The sequence below is a fragment of the Octopus sinensis genome, linkage group LG23, assembly GCF_006345805.1.
Source record: "Octopus sinensis linkage group LG23, ASM634580v1, whole genome shotgun sequence".
NCBI classification, from domain to species: domain Eukaryota; kingdom Metazoa; phylum Mollusca; class Cephalopoda; order Octopoda; family Octopodidae; genus Octopus; species Octopus sinensis.
Window position 1 is genome coordinate 11,186,341 of NC_043019.1, and position 24,000 is coordinate 11,210,340.

The 24,000-nt window shown below is 39.6% G+C and overlaps 1 protein-coding gene across 2 annotated transcripts in view; it reads left to right on the top strand.

The window, feature by feature from the left end:
• Positions 1 to 243: 243 nt before the first annotated feature.
• The window catches only part of LOC115223567 (regulator of telomere elongation helicase 1-like), a 150,017-nt gene continuing 126,260 nt past the window's right edge, over positions 244 to 24,000 (top strand). For both annotated transcript variants that reach the window (XM_029794203.2, XM_036512398.1), the window contains exon 1: positions 244 to 422. The gene's annotated coding sequence lies outside the window, so the exon portion shown is untranslated. The remainder of the gene's footprint in view (positions 423 to 24,000) is intronic.

Sequence of the window (24,000 nt, forward strand, 5' to 3'; positions counted from 1 at the left end):
CACTAAATTGAATGGATTTTTTTCTCGGAATAATTTATATCGGTTGACAAAAAATGTATGTACACCGCCCCCTAAAAGTTTCTAAAGGGAAAGAGAAAAAAATAAGGAAAAAGTTATATTTAAAATAATTCATGATGGAAAAAAAAATTGTTATTTTTCTTTTTAAATTAAAATGCCTTTAATGAGGCATCGTGTTTTAATGAAAATTAATCTAAACCCATTTGATTATTATTTTTTTCTTTTAGTTCCTTCGCTTCATTCATTTCCTGGGGAACAGGTTTAAAAATATGGCGGGAACGTCTACGTTGCGCCAACGTTAGACAGAAAGCAAACCGCTTTATTCTGTTTATAAACAACCGTTTTATATTCTTATACACTCGTTTTATATTTCCATATCGCTGTATATATATATTTATTTATAGGTAAGTGTTGTTGTTTATATCTTGTTTGGAATTGTATTCAGTTTTTATGTAACAGCAACGTGTCTTTTATGTAACAACAACGTGTCTTGGATTTTAGCTGTGGAAATGCTACAAACATTTTATTGAATGTATTACACACCTTCCGTGAACTTATAAATCCATGTACAATTTTAAAATTGCTGACGAATTAGGAAAATATATTAAAAATTCAGATTAGTTTTCGATTTCCGCAGTTCACGTGTAAGTTAATCAGCTGACTCATTTTCTATGTTTTTTTTTTTTGGGAGGGTTTATAAACCATTTACCAGCGGCCCCTAACCCTTTTTTTTTTTGCACCATAGAACCAGGTTTATGATGCAAGACAATTTTTTTCCACGTACCGGAGGGGAGGGTCACGCGCATAGCAAAACAATGAAATGCATAATGTGTAATTTAACTATTACGTAAATGCCAAAACACCTGCAGACTGCAATAGTCAATGAAATAGAAATAAGATTCTAAAATTTATTCTTTCTGTGTGCCCGGATACAAATTGATCCACGAATCGGTGATTGGGGTCCCTGCTATATACGATAATAATTAAGGAATACAGGAATGTTGTAGTTGTTTAGCCACGGGCCCGTCCTATCTCGTCCAGACATAAGTGGCAATCTCATATTCGTAATAGCGTTGAAAGCATATAAAATAGGAAAAAAATATGGCATAACTACAGTTTAGAGCCCCCATCAACTTTGTTTCCACATAATTATCTGTAGACTGTATATTTATGTAATTTTGCAGAAATATATTTTCGAGGGTAAAGATTATGATCTTGATAAAATTTCTCAAAAAATTTTTTTATTAAGTTTTGTTTTAACGATTTTCTTATCCTCAGTTTGCCTAACTTTCGTATTTTTCAATTTTCTCCTGCTGTCTATGTTTGAAACTTCAAAATTACGTAATCTACTCTCCAGGAAATGTGTTTTTGTAATGCACCATTAAAAATTATGAACTTTAAAGAAAGTAAAGTCGTGAGTGGTTGGGATGATCTGAAAATCCGGCTATGAAACGTTGCCAAAAATCTTTCTCTCGCCCAACAGTTAATGATATTAATATAATCGCAATGCATACCGCCGAAAACGATCTCTGCAAAATGTCATTAAAAAAAAAAAAAGTTATAAGAAAACCGTGGGCGGGGCACCAATCTGTTGTTAGTTACACCTAAATTATCGATTTTATTTTTATACGTACAGCAATGTGTAAAAAATTTTAGGCAGAATTCTCGTTTAAGCATCCCATATAACCCTCAATTTTTTTTTTGTTTGAAATTTTCAGAAATTTTTTGCGAATTTGTTATTCTACACACGGGAATTGATACGACTATGAAAAAAAAAAATTATTTTTTCGATATTTAAAAAAAAAAAATGTATTTTTTAATTTTTCGAATTTTTAAAAAAATCAAAGTTCAGTATACGGACAGTCCGAATTTTTTTGTTAAATCCCAGCAACAGACCATTAAGTGTGTTTATGGGGAGAAAGATATTGGAAAACATCAATACATCAAACTGACAAACAAACGAGGAGGATATCAGGTGGTCGTGAGATGCGCTAAAAATAACAGCTAAATAACCCTTAAACCATAGAAAATATTTCTTTTTGTGGTTTTTGCATAATCATGTGAATTCCCGTGTCTGGAACACAAATTTTCTGAGAATCCCATGAAATAAAAAAGTTATGAGTGGTAATATGGGGTACTGGTGCTACATAAAAGGTACCCAGTCCACTCTTGGATGTGTGTGTGTGTGTGGAGGGCCTAGGATTCTCTATATATGTCTCGTAAGAAGTTTGCTTCCCAAGAACATGGTTCTGGGTTCAGTTCCATTTGTGGAACCTTAAGCAAGTGTCTTCTACAATTGCCTCAGGCCAACCAAAGCCCAGTGAGTGGATTTCGTAGACAGAAACTGAAAGAAGCCTGTTAGATATATGTATATTTGTGTGTGTTTGTGCCAACCACATGGTTCCAGGTTCAGTCCCCACTGCATGGGACCTTAGGCAAATGTTTTCTACTATAGCTTTGGGTTGACCAAAGCCTTGTGAGTGGATTTGGTAGATGGAAACTGAAAGAAGCCTGTCGTGTGTGTCTTTGTGTCTGTGTTTGTCTCCCACCACCATTTGACAATGGCATTCGTGTGTTTATATCCCTCTAGCATAGCTGTTCAGCAAAAAAAAAAGGTACCAATAGAATAAGTGCCAGGTTAAAAAAAGAAAGTGCTGGGGTCGATTCATTCGACTGAAGTTTTTCCAGGCAGTGCCCCAGTATGGGCGCAGTTTAATGACTGAAACAAGTAAAAGATAAAAAAAATCTCTTCCATGTTTGCATAGGATGGACAAAATTTTGTCGAGGAAGATTTTCTGCTGCCGGATGCTCTTCCTGTCACAAACCTTACCCTGTTTCCAATCAAGGTAATATTTTTTCCCACGACCAGACATGCTTTCACAGGAGATGAACAAAAGACACCATTTGCATGAGTGTTACTTTCATTTACATATAACATGCGATATCAAGGCAAGGAGTCAGTAGCACAGATCTCCCACCACCCTGTGTAATGTCAGTGTGCACATACGACAGTGTAGGCATCTTGAGAGAAAAATTTGGCATAAGAGACATCAGATGTATGCAAGAGAGAAGACTCTGCTCATATCGACATGATGTGTATGGACAAGGACAGTTGTGTAAAGAAGTGCTGATCTCTAACTGTGGAGGGAAGCTGTGGAATGGGTAGACCCAGGAATACATGGGATGAGGTGGTGAAGCATGGTCTTCAGATGTTGAGTCATGCAGAGGTAATGACAAATGATTGAGACCTTTGACAATTTGCTGTGCTTGGTTGGCCAAGTGAAATCATAGTTTTGCCCAGTGCCAGTGACATGTAAAAGGTACCCACTACACTCTTGGAGTAGTTGGCATTAAGAAGGGCATCCAGCTGTAGAAACCAAGCCATGGCTGATCTGGAACCCAACCTAGGCCCCCATATCTACGGTATTTGCCGCTGGAATAAGGAGTGGTTGGCGATCATGCAGTCGTTAGCCTCAAATCGCCAGGCCTGGTCGGCGTTTGTAAGAGATGCAGCATTGAGGATGAATGAAGCCAGCTCAACCCACCCCGGGTGAATGCTGTCTCAAGACAAGAAGAGGAAGGAGCCTTGTGCAGCTCCCTGTTCAAGTCAAACCATCTAACCCACGCCAGCATGGGAAACGGACACTAAATGGTGATGATGACGATTATGTATGTATCTATATATACAAACTGGTAGAAAGGCCCCACCCCCTCCCACAACTCCCTCCTAACTGAAGGAGTTTTTGTTATGCAAGTTACTTGGTGACCTTGTCTGTGCTGGTGCCACATACAAAGGGCACCCAGTACACTCTGTAAAATAGTTGGCATTAGGAAGGGATCCGGCTGTAGACACCTTGCCGAAGCAGACAATGGAGCCTTGTGCAGCTCTCTGTTCAAGTCAAACCATCCAAACCGTGCCAGCATGGGAAACGGACACTAAATGATGATGATGATTATGTATGTATCTATATATAAACTGGTAAAAATTTGAAGCCAGAATAGGCCTCTTTCTGTGTAACGGATCCACTCACAAGGGCTTTGGTCAGTAAAAGACACAAGCCCAAGGTGTTATGCTGTAGGATTGAACCCAGAACCATTGTGGTAGGGAAGCAAACTTCTTATCACACGGCCACGCCCGGTCAGTTTGCAAAAATGAATAAACACGGAATGAGCATCTACGACGCAGTGGTTTGTCAAAGATAATCTATCGAACAAAATCAGCTGATGCAGAATACCGATATCTTGTCAGAGAAGTTTGCGCTTTCATTATTGGTCAACATTTAGGACAAATGATTTCATAGTACTTTCTTCTTTTTCTTTTAATCTGCCCTTCTGGCAAATAAAACAAGTCATTATTGTTGTTGTTGTTTTGTTTTGTTTTAATAATCAGGACTGTCTGTCCAAGCCATGACCACTTCCACAGTGCCAGGAACTGTGTACTTTTGGTTTGGTGCCAATTGTTTTTTCATTCAGACCTGCTTAGCTATTGGCAGCTTGCAAAATTGGATGCTGAATTGGTAATGGCAGCAGTGATGGTGATGATGATGGTGGTGGCGATGATGATGGTGGTGGTGGTGGTGGTGGTAGCTTTGTTGGTGATGATATTAATAAAGAAGTAGTGATGATGTTAGACTTGGCAGTGATGGTCATGTTAGGATTGGACACAGTAGTATTCTTAGTATTGGTGGTGATATTAATAAAGAGGTAGTGATGATGTTAGTATGGTGGTGGTGGTGGTCACGTTGGGATTGAACATGGTGGTGGTAGCTTTGTTGGTGATAATATTAATAAAGAAGTACTGATGGTCATGTTAGGATTGGATATAGTAGTATTCTTAGTATTGGTGGTGATATTAATAGAGGTAGTGATGATGTTAGACTTGGCAGTGATGGTCATGTTAGGATTGGACACAGTAGTATTCTTAGTATTGGTGGGGATATTAATAAAGAGGTAGTGATTATGTTAGTATTGATGGTGGTGGTCACGTTGGGATTGAACATAGTGGTGGTGGTAGCTTTGTTGGTGATGATATTAATAGAGGTAGTGATGATGATAAAATTGGTGGTGGTGGTCATGTTGTGATTGGTCACAGTAATATTCTTAGTATTGGTCGTAGCTTTTTGTTCATGATGGTGTTAGAATTGGCAGTGATGGTCATGTTGGGGATTGGACATAGTAGTATTTCTAGTGGTGGTGGTGGCGGCATAAATGATAATGATAGTCATGGCAGGAGTATTGGTAGTAGTATTAGCAGTAGTATTAGAGATGGTAGTGATGGGGAAGTTTTAATGATTATTTCGATGGTAGTGAAATAATAGTAGTAGTAGCAGCAGCAGTAGTAGTAGTTGTAGTGGTAGTAGTATTGATGGTGGTGGTGTTGATGTTGGCAATTACAGCAACATAGTGCTCACAGTGTGTTGGTAGTTTCTACCCTGTTGTGATGATGATAATGTATCAATCATCTCCATAGCAACACAAATAAATGAACTCGTGTTTTTTATTATTTATTTTTTTATTGTCTGTTTATAGGTGCGGACATGGCTGTGTGGTTAAGAAGCTTGCTTTGAAACCACATGGTTTCAGGTTCAGTCCCACTGCATTGCAAATGTCTTTGGGGAAGTGTCTTCTGCTAGAGCTGGGGCTGACCAATCCCTTAGCAATGGATTTGGTTGTATGTGTATATGCATGTGTGTGTGTATATATATATATATCTTTTTTTCTCTTTTTCTCTCTTTTACTTGTTTCAGTCATTTGACTGCGGCCATGCTGGAGCACCGCCTTTTAATCGAGCAACTTGACTCCGGGACTTATTCTTTTTGTAAGCCCAGTACTTATTCTATCGGTCTCTTTTGCCGAACCGCTAAGTAACAGGGACATAAACACACCAGCATCGGTTGTCAAGCAATGCTAGGGGGACAAACACACACATGCATATATATATATATATATATATATATATACATATATACGACGGGTTTCTTTCAATTTCCGTCTACCAAATCCATTCACAAGGCTTTGGTTGGCCCGAGGCTATAGTAGAAGACACTTGCCCAAGGTGCCACGCAGTGGGACTGAACCCGGAACCATGTGGTTGGTAAACAAGCTACTTACCACACAGCCACTCCTATATATATTATATATGCTTGTGTGTGTGTGTGTGTATATATATATATATATAAAAAGATATATATCACAATCACAGGTGACAAAGATGCCTAATGGTAGATATTGGAACTACAATGCAGTATGAGCTCCAAAAGACCAATAAGACAACACAGCTGATTTCATGATTTCATTCACTAAGCTACACTACTTTATGGTGTGTATCTTAACATTTACTGTACATATTTTAATATGATTTTTATATGATAGCCCCTCATATTCTTTATATATATATGTGTTTGTGTGTACCCTTGTCTTGACATCCTGTGATGATTGTAAATTAGCCTCACTATCATACCAGTGGCATTTTTCAATGAAGCCCATTGTGTGTGTATGTGTGTAGGCACAGACATGGCTGTGTGATATGAAGTCTGCTTCCCAATCACATGGTCCTCGGTTCAGTCCCACTGCATGATACCTTTGGCAAGTGCCTTCTACTATTGCCACAGGCCAGCCCAAACCGTATGAATGGATTTGTTAGACAGAAACTTGGAGAAATCTGTTTTAGTTATTTATTATTTATTTAAAGTACTTTTTCTGTTGAATTTTTTATCACAGATCAGTACATTCGGCATTTGACATGATAGATCGCTAGCCACTACACATTCTTGATTTTTTCTCCTTGTTTCTTTCTATGTTCCTTTCTGTTGAAGAGCGTAGGCTCGAAATGTTAAAGACTTTTTCACTTCCCGAACGTTATACTAATACATGTTTGTTGTCTACACCACCTGTCTTTGTCTTTTGCTTTTTTGCGAATTCTCTCTCTCTCTCTCTCTCTCTCTATATATATATATATATATATATATATATATATATGTGTGTGTGTGTGTGTTTGTGTGTAACTAACAGATGTGTTTGTACATCAGTTACCAAATTTAGTGGTAAGATGTGAAGGGTCATCATATGTAAGGTTCTCACATTGGAGGTACCAGTTGTATTGTACAGATGAAAAGTTACTTGATGTAGACATTGTTCTGTGCCGGGTCATATGTAACTAGTCAAAAGCAGGATGAAACAGTGTAATAAGATTGCAGAGGAAAGGAATAATATTCACAAATTTATTTGCTGGCAGTGTTTAGTAAGATATTCATAGTAGTAATTGACAGTTGTATTGGTATGTTGGTTGCTTGCAGGTAGTGATAGTGTGGAAACTGTGCGTTCTGCTGACAGAGAGGTAGACAGAGTAAGGATTACGTTGTCCCTTTCCAGATGCTATTCTGTGTGGGAAGCCAATTGCTCCCAGTTGGAGGTTTGCCAACCGAAGAGGGCAAGTGAGATATGATCTTGGTTATATAGGGTATAGCCAGGAAGTAGGTCAAACCTGAAACAAAGGACTGACCCTTCGGTGACCATCAAAGGTCGGAGGAGGTCAGAGGTTTCTCATTAATTTCCCAACATGGAGATAAAACACAAAGGAATCAGATAGTTGTTTGACAAGCAACAAGTGTGTAGATTTGGTTTCAAATCTCAGGCAGGGCTAGGTGAGCTCCTACCTATATATATATATATCATCGTTTAAAGTCCGCTTTCCATGCTAGCATGGGTTGGACGATTTTGACTGAGGGCTGACGAACCAGATGACTGCACCAGACTCCAATCTGATCTGGCAGAGTTTCTACAGCTGGATGCGCTTCCTAACGCCAACCACTCTGAGAGTGTAGTGGGTGCTTTTATGTGCCACCAGCACGAGGGCCAGTCAGGCGGTACTGGCAACGACCTTGCTTGAATCCTTTTACACATACCACCAGCACAAGTGCAGTATATATATATATATATATTTCAACAATTGAGGGTAAAAATTAATTAATTATTAATCAATTTCACCAAGTATTCAGTATGTAAAGGGACCATTATAGGCGAATTCAAAATATTACATTATATATAAGGGCTTAGTAAAATAAATTACTTAGCCACATACTGAACTCATTAGAAATAGCAGCTAAAGAAATTTCTTCAGCTATTTCTAATACTTAAAGAAGATCTCTCTCAGATAGAGAGAGAGATCTTTAAGTATTAGAAATAGCTGAAGAAATTTCTTTAGTGCTATTTCTAATGAGTTCAGTATGTGGCAAAGTAATTTATTTTACTAAGCCCTTATATATAATATATATATATATATATATACACACACATACAGCAGGCTTCTTTCAGTTTATATCTACCAGATCCACTCACAAGGCTTTGATGGACTCGAAGCTATAGTAGAAGACACTTGCCTAAGGTACCATGCAATGGGACTGAACCCAGAACCATGTGGTTGACAAGCAAGCTTCTTACTACACAGCCATATCTTTATATGTGCACACATGTTTGTATATATATATATGTGTGCATATATTTGTGTCACTGTCATACAAGCAGTTTCCACTCTTTGAAATCCTGTCTGGTCTTGGGGAAATACTACCTTTCTTCGAAACAGGTGAGGGTTGCTGATAGGATGGGCATCCAGCTGTAGAAAATCTGCCTCAGCCAATTCCATCTGATACTTGCAAGCATAGCGAAGTGGATGTTAAATAATGAGGACACTGTGATGTTATATACACACCTAATTACACAGAAGGGGGCAAGCTGGCAGAAACGTTAGCACGCCAGGCAAAATGCCTTGCGGTATTTCGTCTGCCGTTACGTTGTGAGTTCAACTTTGCCTTTCATCCTTTCAGGGTCGATTAAATAAGTACCAGTTAATCACTGGGGTCGATGTAATCAACTTAATCCCCTTGTCTGTCCTTGTTTGTCCCCTCTATGATTAGTCCCTTGTGGGTAATAAAGAAATATATATACATACCTATACATACACCACACATACATACATGGTTTATGTATAACATGCATGTATTGTTGTACATCAAATACAGGGCAGACATGTTTTATTGGATTCTGTTGTATTTCATTATATTTTAATCATAATCTTCTTTGAAATTGTGTTTGTGTGTTTATCTGTGTGTGTGTGTGTGTCTGCATGTGTTTATGTATTTTATTGTGTACATATAGTTTGTTTTTCATGTGTAATCTCTATATATAAAGCTGAAGTTGTCTGTATGGCAGGTTCTGAGTTCAAATTCCGCCTCGATATGGTCGATAAATTAAGTACCAGTTACGCACTGGTGTCGATATAATCGACTTAATCCGTTTGTCTGTCCTTGTTTGTCCCCTCTGTGCTTAGCCCCTTGTGGGTAGTAAAGAAATAGGTTTTGTAGCCTTCAACTAACACTATCTCCTCTGAGACCCTGCATCGCAAGTTGACCAAAATTGAGAGTATGATAGAAGAAGGCTTGCTCTTCCTTCTGTAGAAGATAAAATTCAAATCGGACCATGTTAACACCAAAAATTGACATCAAAATGATGCTTTTTTTTTCTATGAAAATCCCTATTTTTTTACAATGTTTTGACTGCTGTGTCGCCATTTTTCGGTGTATTTTAACCAGAAAAATGTTCACTTATAGAGAATAACAAGCTACATAATGCAAAATTTTTACTTTTCAAAAATTCCAATTCTAAAGGGTCGAAAAGAAAACAAACCCGAGCAACGCTGGGCTATACCGCTAGTATATATATTAAACTGAAAAATCATTCAATGACTTTCAATTGCATATTTCAATGTGTGTCGGTGTGTGTGTATATATATATATATATATATATATATATATATGTATGTATGTATGTATATGGGAGCATGTATTAGTGTGTGTGTATATATACATTTGTGTATATACACGTCTGTGTATTTGTGTATGTTGAGGCACGTTTGTGTATGTGTGGGCCATTGTCTTCAGCGATTCATTAGAGTAGATACTGCGCACATTCTTCTCTCCTGCATCAGTTGCATGTTGTATGCACTTATACGTGCATCTCCTTAACAGGATATGCAATTAGCATTGTGCATGTGTTGCACGGCAACATCAAACTAACATCTGTGATTAGTGTTGCAATTGTTTTGCATCAATTCATGCTTGCAATTTCATGTGTGCACTCAAATGCATCAAGCCGCCTATTGTTGCAGTAGTGTTGTGTTTTCGCTGTTGTTCTCTGCATGTGGGGGAGTTGTGGTACCAGGTGATGCAGGAAGTGTTTCAACATGTAGGTGTGCATTGTGGGAGGGAACAGGTAACAGTGGTGGTGGTGGTGGTGGTGATAGTGGTTGAGGGATTATTTCTCGTTTGATTGAATACAATGTAATGTTTTCCTGTGTGTAGCATATACATACTTGATATATATATATATAATGTATACGTGCAGGAGTGGCTGCGTGGTAAGAAGCTTGCTTCCCAACCACATGCTTTCGGGTTCAGTCCCACTGCATGGGCAAGTGTCTTCTACTATAGCTTCAGGCTGACCAAAACCTTGTGAGTGGATTTCATAGACGGAAACTGAAAGAAACCTGTCCGGCAGAAGCCATGATAGATCGGTAGCCACCACATACATTTTTTTTCTCTCCTTGTTTTTTTTCTGTGCCCCTTTCTGGTAGAAGAGCGTAGGCTCGAAATGTAAAAGACTTTTTCAATTTCCTAAGCGTTATACTAATACATCTGTTTGTTTTGTACACCATCTGTCTTCGTCTTTTGTTTTCTTCATGAACTTTCCCCCTATATATATATATATATATATATATATATACAGGGTTGACCAAAACTTACTTGACAGTAAATCAAAACCATTTAATTCCAAGATTTATTTATGTTCAACAACTGAATGAATTTAATAAAAGCATCTAAATATGAAACATCATTAAAATCGTTCAAACTGAAGTCTTTCTTGAGTGACACATTTTTCCATTGCAGTCGATACAGAATTACAGATTGTATTTATGGAATTTTGATTTACTGTTGGGTGGCTTCTGGCCAACCCTGTGTATATATATATATATATATATATGTGTGTGTGTGTATTTTTGTTTTTGTACCCACCACCACTATTTGATAACTGGTGCTGGTGTGTTTACATCCCTGTAACTTAGTGGTTCAACAAAAAAGACTATTAGAGTAAGTGCCAGGCTTAACAAAAAATAAGTACTGGGATTGATTCCTTTGACTAAAAATTCTTCATGGTAGTGCCCCAGCATGGCCCCAGTCTAATGAGTGAAACAAAAGGTGAAAGAAGATAGAAGTGTATGTGCATGTGTATGTTTTCATTTTCATTGTGGAATGTATGAGATAATTAAAAGAAATTCCAGGCTTGGCAGCAAAATCTAGAATCAAAGGGCTTTAAAGTAAGCAAAGCCCATGCTTTCAGGAAGCAGAAGGACTGACAGGACTCTATCCACTTGAGGTAAATGGCCCTCCTCAATTTATAGGAAGAGTATAGGCAGAAGTTGCTTGTGGTGTTCCTGGTGCAGTCTGTGGACAGGCAATAGGGGCAATGGTGTCTGGAGAAAGCTAATGAACACAAAGGATGCATGGGAAATAGATTTTCTCAAATACTCTGAAGGGAGTAGACACTTTCTCTTAACCTAGGTGACCTAATTAGCAGAGGAGGAGGATGTTCTGAAAGTTTAGTTGCCAGAATAGGCACAGGCATGGCTGTGTTGTAAGAAGCTTGCTTCCCAACCACATGGTACCATCTTCAGTCCCACTGCGTGGCACCTTGGGCAAGTGTCTTCTACTACAACCTTGGACCAACCAAAGCCTTGTGAGTGGATTTGGTTGACAGAAACTGAAAGAAGCTTGTTGTGTGTGTGTGTGTGTATATATATATATACACGTGCATGTGTGTTTTGTATGTATCTGTGTGTGTCTTTCTGTGTTTTTCCTTGCACCACTGCTATATGTACGACGGGCTTCCTACAGTTTCCGTCTACCGAATCCACTCACAAGGCTTTAGTCGACCCGAGGCTATAGTAGAAGACACTTGCCCAAGGTGCCACGCAGTGGGACTGAACCCGGAACCATGTGGTTGGTAAGCAAGCTACTTACCACACAGCCACTCCTGCGCCTATTTGACTAAAAATTCTTCAAGATGGTGCCCCAGCATGGCCGTAGCCTAACGACTGAAACAAATTAAAGACACAAGATGTCTATGTATGCATATATATATATACACTACTACCTGTTTAACTTCTAATAAGGATGCAGTCTTTTTACATCACCATATCTCTCTATTCCAATCTTCTCATTCTCTTCTCTCTTGCTCTCTACTCCTCTTTGCTTCTCTCTCTCTTTCTCTCTCCCATTATGGATGCTTCATCGCCTCTTACTCTCCCTCTATGTTATCACTCTCTGTCTCCCTCCCTTTGATGCATGTCTCAAGTCAGCACTCGCTTTCTCTCTCCCTCTCTGTCTATACATTGTTCATCATCCTTTGGTTTCCCCCTCCTTCATTTCTTTACTGTGAATGCATGTGTATATATATATATATATATATATACATACATACACACGCATAGAAAAACTTCCACTCTCTCTCTCTCTCTCTTTGCTCCCCCTCTCTTCACACCCTTTCACTCTCCCATCACATCCATCACTCTCATTGCTCTCTTTCTCTCATTACTCTCCCTCTCATTACTCTCCATCTCATTACTCTCTCTCTTATTACTCTCTCTCATTTCTCTTTCACATTACTCTCTTTCTCTCTCTCTCTCTCCCTCCCTCTCTCTCATTGCCCCTTTCTTTCAGTTTCTGTCACATTGTGACACTTTGACCTCGTTATAATGTGTGTGGGGTCACTGTTAGCAAGATCTCTTTCTCATTCCAGCTCAGTCAGTGTCTGACACACACACACACACATATGCGTGTGTGTGCGCGTGCACTGATATCCGCATGTATATGCACACCCCACCACCATTCAATGCCATCCACTCACTCTCATCCTCATCCTGCAAGTGGTGGTGGTGTTGGTGGTGACTACCCCTGTCTACTCATCTCTCAGGACACCCTGATTCTACCCTATTACCCAAATACACAGACATCCCTCCTTGGTCATTTTCTCTGCCCCTCGATTTCTCTCTCTCTTTCTCTCTCTACTTCAGTCTCACTTTCTCTCTCTCTCTCTGTCTCTTTCTGTCTGTCTGTCTCTGTCTCTCTCTCTCATGCTTGCATCTTGTCTTTTACTGGTTTCGGTCATTAAACTATGGCCATGCTGGGGCACTAAGATGAAGGGTTTTAGCCAAATGAATTGACCCAAAATTCTTATCCTTTTTGAAGTCTGATTGCTTACGCTTTACTTCTTTCAGTTATTTGACTGTGGCCATGCCGGAGCAAATCGACCCTAGGACTTATTCTTTGTAAGCCTAGTACTTATTCTATCGCTCTCTTTTGCCGAACCACTAAGTTATGGAGATGTAAACACACCAACATCGGTTGTCAAGCGATGTTGGGGGGACAAAAACAGACACACAAATACACACACACACACCACACACACATATGTATATATATATACATATATATGACAGGCTTTTTTCAGTTTCCGTCTACCAAATCCACTCAAGGCTTTGGTTGGCCCGAGGCTATAGTAGAAGACACTTGTCCAAGGTGCTACACAGTGGGACTGAACCCGGAACCATGAGGTTTGGTAGCAGGCTACTTACCACACAGCCACTCCTATGCCTTATTCTGTTTTCTTTTGTGATGGGAGACAAAACAGAAAGCCAGAGGCACACACACACACACTCACACATACAAATATATATATATATATATATATCTATAGTTATAGTAGAAGACACTTGCCCAACGTACCATGCAGTGGGACTGAACCCAGAACAATGTTGTTGGGAAGCAAGTTTCTTACAACACGGCCACACCTGCACACACACACACACACACTACACACACACACATATACTCACCCCAGGGGTATTGTCAACATGACTGACTGGAATTGAATTAAATCGTTGATGTAACATCGTTGTGGTGGTGGTCATTTCAACCCTGGGTCATCCCTAGCCCCCACTATCAAAGCTGGCCTAATGATCAAAGACATTTCAGCTAAGATATGGCCCATATATCTGGGACTATTTTTATTTTTTTTTATTTTTTCAATTTAAAAATTCCTGAGAGAGATTTCATTGCTATTTCTAGCATGTCAAACCTCTGCATAGATGCACCTATGCATTATACTCTACTTTTATGTTGTTGTTTTAATTTGATATCTTGAGAAAGATTTCATTGCTATTTCTAGCATGTGAGCCTCTCTGCATAGGTGCACCCTCCTTGTCTGGTGGCAGTGAATGGTGGTGGTTGTGGTGGTGGTGGTGGTGGTGGTGGCAGCGGTGAGTGGTGAGTCATACTTTAAACACTGACCTGACCAGCTTAGTCATCCTTTCTTCCAAACAACAGTATAGGGATCTGTTTGTGGAGAAGGGGCCGGCTTGTTTGTGTTGGGATTCTTTCACAGGGAACTGGCTGACTTGCTGGTTGTATGTGAAAGAGAGAGAGTGAGCGAGTGAGTAAGAGAGAGAGTGAGCGAGTGAGTAAGAGAGAGAGGGGGAGATGTCTCCATAGGGTGGTGGTGGTGGTGAAGCTGTTGTGTAGGTTATACTAGTATTAATATTGATGATGCTGATGTTGTTGTTTGGGCCCCCTTCTCCCCCACCGAGCTCAACCATTTTCAAGCAAACCTAAGATCAAAGGCTTTCCAGCTGTGACCACCCTGTTTTTTTTTTTCTTTTTATTATGTACACAGGACACACGACCATGTAATCTCTGATGTCTTTATTTAAGGGAGTTGAGGGTGTGATTTGAGTTAAATTTGGTTGCTATTTCTAGCTTAAGTATATATAAGGTGCAGGCATGGCTGTATGGTAAGAAGCTTGCTTCCCAACCACTTGGTTCCAGGTTCAGTCCCACTGCATAGTACCTTGGGCAAGTCTCAGGCTGACTAAAGCCTTTTGAGTACATTTAGTGGATGGAAACTGAGAGAAGCCTGTTGTGTGTATGTGCGTGGTGTCGGCAGGTTTATGTCCCTATAACTTAGCAGTTTGGCAAAAGGGCACAATGGAATAATATCAGGCTTTAAAAAAATAAATAAATACTGGGGTCAGTTCATCCAACTAAAAATTATTTAGGGCAGTGCTCCAGTATGGCTGTAGTCTAATGACTGAAAACAAAGTAAAAGTAAAGCATTCCAACCATGACTATCCTGTCTTTTTCCTGTGTACAAGGACCTTGGGACCACATTATCTTATGTGTCCTGTTTGAAAAAGGCAAAGTGTAATTCAGATGTTTAGCTGCTATTTCTAGCAGGTCGAGTGACCATGAAGAGGCTAATAGCAATTTGATGGCTGTTGTAGTGGTTATAGTAATATTAGTGTAGATGATCTTGTTTAACCCTAGGTCAGACTTGACTAGCAACCCTGAGATCAAAGAAGGCACCACAGTTATAACCATGACCATCCTGTGTTTTTCCTCTGTACAAGGATCTTGGGACCTCACTATCCAGTGTGTCCTGTTCAGACTGCAGGATCAACCCCAGGAGCACTAAGCTGGTTGTGGTGGTGTGATTGGAGTTAGATTTAGCTGCTATTTCTACCAAGTCAACCCCCCAAAGCACTGTAGATGGCTTGGGAGAGGGTGAATTTGAGGTAGATTTAGCTGCTATTTCTACCAGGTCAAACCCTCAAAGCACTGTAAAGGGGTTGGGAGAGGGGGAATTTGAGGTAGATTTAGCTGCTATTTCTACCAGGTCAAACCCCCAAAGCACTGTAAAGGGGTTGGGAGAGGGGGAATTTGAGGTAGATTTAGCTGCTATTTCTACCAGGTCAAACCCCCAAAGCACTGTAAAGGGGTTGGGAGAGGGGGAATTTGAGGTAGATTTACCTGCTATTTCTACCAGGTCAAACCCTCAAAGCACTGTAAAGGGGTTATGAGAGGGTGAATTTGAGGTAGACTTAGCTGCTATTTCTACCAGGTCAAACCCTCAAAGCACTGTAAAGGGGTTAGGAGAGGGTGAATTTGAGGTAGATTTAGCTGCTATTTCTAGCAGGTTCAGTGACAATATAAAGGTTTGATGTTGTTTGACCTTAGGACAGTCCTATGCTCAAGACCTATGTTCCAATCATAACCCCTCAATTTTTCCCTGTATTTAGGATTCCAGAACAAGATTATCCAATAATGTTCTTTTGTATGAGGGTGTTTTGGCTGCTATTTCTGCCAGGCTGAGCAACCACTAAGAAGCCCCTACTGATGGTGTAAATAGACAGCAGAGTGCTGCTGTTGTTTTTACTGTTATAGTTGTTATTTAGCCCCAGGTCAGAGGGGATTAAGCAAATTTACATGATCAAAGGCATTCCAACAGTGACCATCCCCTGCCTCATCACATCTCTTTCACTTGTTTCAGTCGTATGACTGTGACCATACTGGAGCACTGCCTTAAAAGGTTATTAGTCGAAGAAATTGACCCCAGGACTTATTGTTTGTAAGCATTGTAGAAAATGAAAGAGCATATATTCTAGATTAAAAAAGAACTTTCTTTATCTTAATTTTGAAAAATAAAAGAAGTATAAAAAAAAACTACATTATTTATGGGATGACCCTATATAGATCTTGTAATTTTGGGGGATGGTCATTTTTATTTATTTTTTTTTTTTTGCCAATAATCACATGCACTATAACAAAAAAAAACCATCCCAAAATAATGATTTTCAACACAATTTCACATCAGAATTCTTGCAAAACAAATTCATAAACGTGTGTGTGGTGTGTATATATATATATATATATATAATATATATATATATATATATATCATCAATCAATATAAGGGTAGCAAAAAATTAAAGAAAAATTTTTCGACACCAGCGGTCTAGTGAGAAAGAAAAATAGTCACAGACTATATATATATAATTTCAACAATATTAAGGAATGGCCTTGATAGGCCATTCGACCCACTAGAAAGAGCAGCCAAACTCAAACTGCTAAATAGTTGTAATATTGTTGAAATTATATATATATATATATATATACACACACACACCACGGAGTGGTTGGTGTTAGGAAGGGCATCCAGCCGTAGAAACACTGCCAGATCAGGCTGGGCCTGGTGCAGGCTCTTGGCTTCCCAGACCCCAGTTGAACTGTCCAACCCATGCTAGCATGGAAAGCGGAAGCTAAACGATGATGATGACACACACATATATACACATATATATTTCTGGCTAGGTAATTATGTACCTCCTGTACAGTAAGGTACCTGTTTCTGTCTCTCTGTCTCTCTCACTCTAACCATTTTTCATCTGACACAAGATCCCCTCCTCCAATGCTCCCATTTCTCTCAGATTCCCTGTCTTCCAAAGTTACTCGGTGACCCTGCCAGTGCTGGTGTCACTTAAAAAGCATACAGTCCATACTGTAAAGTGGTTGGCATTTGGAAGGGCATCCAGCTGTAAAAACAATGCCACATGTTCTGTGCCACGTAAAAAACACTCTGCCTATTCTGCGGAGGGGAGGGGGGGTTGGTGTTAAGAAGGGCATCCAGCCATAAAAAACTGTGCCAAAACAGATACAGAAGTATGATGCAGGCTTCTGCCTAGCCAACTCCTGTCAAACTGTCCAACCCATGGAAGGAGGACATTAAACAATCTACCTACATATCTACCTACCTACCTATCTCTCTACCTATCTATCTATCTATCTATCTATCTACATATCTATCTATCTATCTATCTACCTACCTATCAATCTACTTACCTATCTATCTACCTACCTATCAATCTACCTACCTATCAATCTACCTACCTATCTATCTACGTACCTATCTATCTACCTACCTATCTATCTACCTACCTATCTATCTACCTACAAAAAAAGATGGGTGAATGTAGCAAGGATGGCACGTATGAATGACGAAGCCACCTTGAGCATAATCCTATGAACCCAGAAATTGAAAACAGAGGGTTACCCACTTGCAAACAAATGTGGTAACATATAACAATATTGACCAAGGTTACCGTGGTCTTTTTCGTAGGCTTTTCTTCCCACGGATAAACCTTACTTGCTTTCCCCTTTACACCATATATCATAACACTGTGATACACGATCCCTATTGATCGTTCTTTTTTTTTTCCTCTTCCCCTTTTTTTTCCCGTTTTTCTTTCTTTTTTCATTTCTCTTTCCTTTTGTTCCTTTTCCTTCCTTTTTTTTTCTTTTTATTCTTTTTATTTTATTCAATTTTTTCTTTTTTTGTTTTTGTTCTTTTCTTCCCTTTTACGATCCCTCTTGATCGAAAACCTACGCCACCCCCTTTTTTTCTCTTTTTTTTTTTTTGTTCTCTTCATCCCCCAAAAGAAAAGCTCTACCTTGTAACTTGTCCCATCTGTGTGCAGCCCTGTGTGGCCAATAAAGAAACTTATCTACCTACCTATCTAGAATGTCATTTCAAAAATAAACAACCACATCATTGAAATCTTGTAGCTACAAGATAATGCAATGATTAATTTAAAACAATGTGAATGAATTAAGCATTACATTTTAATAGAGTAATCTGAATGCTTAAGGGCTAAATGGGAACAAGTTCTTTGTAGCATCAGCAGAATGGTGTAGATCTAATTTTGTAGCTTTAAACATATGACTTATGTGGAGGTACATGGCTTAGTGGTTAGGGCGTTGGACTCCTAAATCGTAAGATTGTGGTCTCGATTCCTGGACTGGGCAATGCATTGTGTTCTTGAGCAAGACGCTTCATGTTGCTCCAGTCCACTCAGCTGGCAAAAGTGAGTAGTCCTGCTATGGACCGGTGTCCTGTTCAGGTGGGTAACACATATGCCATGGAAGCCAGGAATCCAGCCCTTGTGAGTCAGTATGACTCAAAAAGGGAATTTTATCTTTTTACCTTTATGTGAATTACTGAAAGGAAGAGCCTGAGTATTATTAACCCTGTTGTATTTAAACCTGTCAGATCCGACCCAAATATGTTTTATGTTCAAACTGGCCAGATCCAGCCTCTCACACCTACCCTATGATGTCATTCTAAAAGTAAACAATCACATCATCGAAATCTCAAAGCTATGAGATAATGTAAGATTAATTCAAAATAATGTGAATAAAAAAAGTATTTCATTTGACAGAGTAATCTGAATCGTAAGGGGTTGATTATAAGAATATAGGTTTTTTTTTAACATCCTATATATATATATATATATACACACATATATATCTCTCTCTCTTTCGGAGAGGCACTGAGCAGCTATACGCACACATACACACATGGCAGTAACTTCCACCTTCCGAATTCAATCACAAAGCTCTGGTCGGCTCGGGGCTATAGTGGAAGACACCTACCCAAAGTGCCACGCAGTGGGACTGAACCCGAAACCATGTAGCTAGGAAGCAAGCTCCCTAACCACACAGCCATGTATATTAAATGCATATATCATCATCATTTAACGTCTGCTTTCCATGCTAGCATTGGTTGGACGGTTCAACTGGGGTCTGGGAAGCCAGAAGGCTGCACCAGGCCCCGTCTGATCTGGCAGAGTTTCTATGGCTGGATGCCCTTCCTAACGCCAGAATTATATATTATATAATGTATATTATATATTATCATCATCATCATCATCATCATCATTAACGTCCGCTTTCCATGCTAGCATGGGTTGGACGGTTCAACTGGTGTCTGGGGAGCCCGAAGGCTGCACCAGGCCAGTCAGATCTGGCAGTGTTTCTACAGCTGGATGCCCTTCCTAACGCCAACCACTCCGAGAGTGTAGTGGGTGATTTTATGTGCCACCGACACAGGTGCCAGACGAGGCTGGCGAACGGCCACGCTCGGATGGTGTTTTTATGTGCCACCGACACAGGTGCCAGACAAGGCTGGCAGACGACCACGCTCGGATGGTGTTTTTTTTTATGTGCCACCGACACAGGTGCCAGACGAGGCTGGCGAACGACCACGCTCGGATGGTGTTTTTATGTGCCACCGACACAGGTGCCAGTGCCACCGACACAGGTGCCAGACAAGGCTGGCAGACGACCACGCTCGGATGGTGTTTTTTTTTATGTGCCACCGACACAGGTGCCAGACGAGGCTGGCGAACGACCACGCTCGATGGTGTTTTTATGTGCCACCGACACAGGTGCCAGTGCCACCGACAGGTGCCAGACAAGGCTGGCAGACGACCACGCTCGGATGGTGTTTTTTTTTATGTCCACCACGACACATGTGCCAGACGAGGCTGGCGAACGACCACGCTCGGGTGGTGTTTTTATGTGCCACCGACACAGGTGCCAGACAAGGCTGGCAGACGACCACGCTCGGATGGTGTTTTTTTTTATGTGCCAACCACCGACAGGTGCCACGAGGCTGGCGAATGACCACGCTCGGATGGTGTTTTTATGTGCCACCGATATTAAAATTTAATATGCATACAGTTTATGTATATATATGTATGAGTGTGTTTGTATAACACACACATGTACATATATGTATGTATGCCTTTAATGTTCTCTTATGCACCCAATCGCTTGAATGTAAGGTAATCTGTAATGTGCTTGTTAGGTGTAGGCAGGTGATGAAGAGACTTGCTTCACAGCCATGAAGCACCTCGTCCAATTCCACTGCATGGCATCTTGGGAAGGGAAGCAGGGAGCAAAGTCTTTTACCAACACCTCCACTATTTCCCCCATCTCCCCCAAGCTTTGTCTGTATGATCAGGTAGGTGGAAACTGAGAGGAAGCCCTTTGGATGACATGTAACCCCATCCTCCCCACTAGTTTCAAAAGTTCGATTATATCACATGCTATGTAACACAGGCTGATTCATCTGAAGAATTACATTACGATCAGGGTGCATAACTACTACGGAATACTCAACCACCTGTGTATCAATTTGACAAGTAGGTAGTCCGGGTGATCAAATAACTAAATGTGCATTGTTGAAAATCGATTGCCAATCCATATTCTTCTTCATTTCAATATCTCGACACCTTTTTGAAAATATTTTTTTCAACCATTCTACATGCATGCACATACACGCACTTACATCAACTGTTTACAATGTATGCGAGGGTGTGTATATAATATACATGCATGTATGGATGTATATATATATGTTGAATTTTTGAGTGTGCATTCGATTATGCTTCAGTGCACTGCAAGTCACGTGCACCTCTTTGTAACATCACAGCTACTGTATGTGTTACCTCTGTATCAGCACGTGCATGCATTCGTGGCTATGTGTATCTGTGTATGTATGTATATATATATATATGTGTGTGTGTGTGTGTATGTATGTGTGTATCCACTTGCATATATATGTATATGTATACATGCATACACACATACGCATAAATATATATTGTAATTAAATGCGGTGTGTATGTATATATATATATATATATGTATGTATATGTGTGTGTATATATGTGTGTGTGTGTGTGTGTTCACCTGTATATATATATATATATATATATATAAATATGCATACATACCCATAAATATATGTTGTAATTAAATGTAGTGCGTGTGTAAATACATATATATATGCATACATATTCGTATACAAATATATATTGTAATTAAATGTGCGTATATATATATATATATGCATTTATATTTAATATAAATACGTAGATGCTTATGTTTTTATGTGTGTAAATATATTTGCATATTGATGAATACATCTATCTATCTGTCTGTCTGTCTATTTATCTATCTGGATGTATGTGTGTCTATACAAAATGTGTACATGTAAGTTTTTCTATTCATACAGAAGTATGAATATATATATACATGTGTATGTATATGTGTCTATATATATATATATATCATCATTGTTTAAAGTCCGTTTTCCATGCTATCATAGGTTATATATATATATATATATATATATATATATACACACACATATTGTGTTGGACTGGTGACCCTTTCTGGATGGTTATATGCTCTCTGTTGCTTACGTCACAGAAACCAAGATAAGCTCCACCTAATGAGACAGATTTTAAAATATGTATATAGATATGTGTGTGTATGTATGTATCTGTGTGTATATATATATATATATATATAGATATATATATATATATATGTGCATGCGTGTGTGTGTGTATATAATATATACAATGTATTTGACAGCCTCTGGATGCGTACGCATGTGTTAGAATACACCTATAATGTATGCCTATGTATGAGAACATCTATATATGCTTGCCATTATACATGTGTGTGTGTATGTACAAATATGTATAACTTGAACTAACGCATATACTTGCGGACACACGTACACACACGAAATGATGTTTGCAGAATATTGTTAGATACATACGTATGCGTAAAATCGGCGGCTGGTCTTGTGACTTTTGCTACTCAGGCACACGTGACTCTTAGACTCGTCACTCGTGACTCTGACTCTCATCGCCATTATGTTTCTTCTTGATGCGTCCCCTACACAAACAATTGTGTACGGTCCTTCTGCCTCGTGACATGAACCCCTTGCAATTCTGTCCCACCTTGAAGCTGGTGCCCTGTTGAAGAAGGATAAAGAACGGCATCGGTCTCACTCGTTTTGGGGGCACATGGATCAGAATCGAAATCGATCAATGGAAATTGCAGATGTGTTACCAGTGCCGGTGGCATGTAAGAGAACCTTCCGTTTCGCGACCGTTGCCAGCGCCGCCCCGACTGGCCTCGTGCCGGTGGCACATAAAAAGCACCATCCGTTCGTGGCCGTTTGCCAGCTCTGTCTGGCACCTGTGCGGGTGGCACGTAAAAAGCACCCACTACACTCACGGAATGGTTAGCGTTAGGAAGGGCATCCAGCCGTAGAAACACTGCCAGATTTGACTGGGCCTGATGAAGCCTTCTGGCTTCACAGACCCCAGTAGAACCATCCAACCCATGCCAGCATGGAAAACGGACGCTAAACGATGATGATGATGATGATGGAACACACCGCATCTTTCTCTCGATTAGTGATGCATGTGTGCGTATGACTATTGGCCAGACTATTGCATGTTGCAATACGCTGCTGGTTTCAATGATGCACTTCCTAGCATTGTTGTATCTTTCAAGTGATGCCATCCCACAAGCTAGGCAGGCAGGTCAACATTCCTTTGAACTTAGCAGTTCGGCAAAAGAGACTGATAGAATAAGTACTAGGCTTGCAAAGAATAAGTCCTGGGATCGATTTGGTCGACTAAAGGCGGTGCTCCAGCATGGCTACAGTCAAATGACTGAAACAATTAAGAGTAAAAGAGTGCATTTTGCATCAAAAGCCAACTGGAGAGGTTCTCTCATGGCAACTACCAAAGTATAGTTTGTTCTAACAGAACATCATTGTCTGAGTAGGGACAAATATTACATCTTTAGCATTCAGATTTTGCTGTCAAATGTAATGCTTATTTATTCACATTGTTTTGAATTAGTCATGCATTACGTTGTAGCTTCAAGATATTAGTGGTGTGATTATATATTTTGAGACTGACATTGGAAGGTAGATACGAGATCCTAGATCTGGAATGTTTGGACATGAAACTAGTAGGTAAAAAATCACCTCATGGCTGCGAGCCTGATGCCCTAACCACTGAGCCATGCGCTTTTACTTGGGCCAGGTATGGCTGGTTTAACCATTCGTTACTGTATTTATTTTGAGATGCTCTGTGTTTCTTTCAATTACTTTAAATATAACAAAGAATTTAGTAAAATAACTTAGTTATCATTCAGCTTGTATTAGGAACATAAATTGTGACTAAGGTTTGGTGGAAGATTTTAATTCAAAACTTACAAAAACAAGACATTTGTATTCAGAGCCAGAGGTGGGTTGCTATCAAAAGGGTTAAAAATATCATGGTGACTTTAACCCTTTTGTTACCTTATTTCTATTGAGTCTTTCAATTACTTTAAATATAACAAAGAATTTAGTAAAATAACTTAGTTATCATTAAGCTAGTGT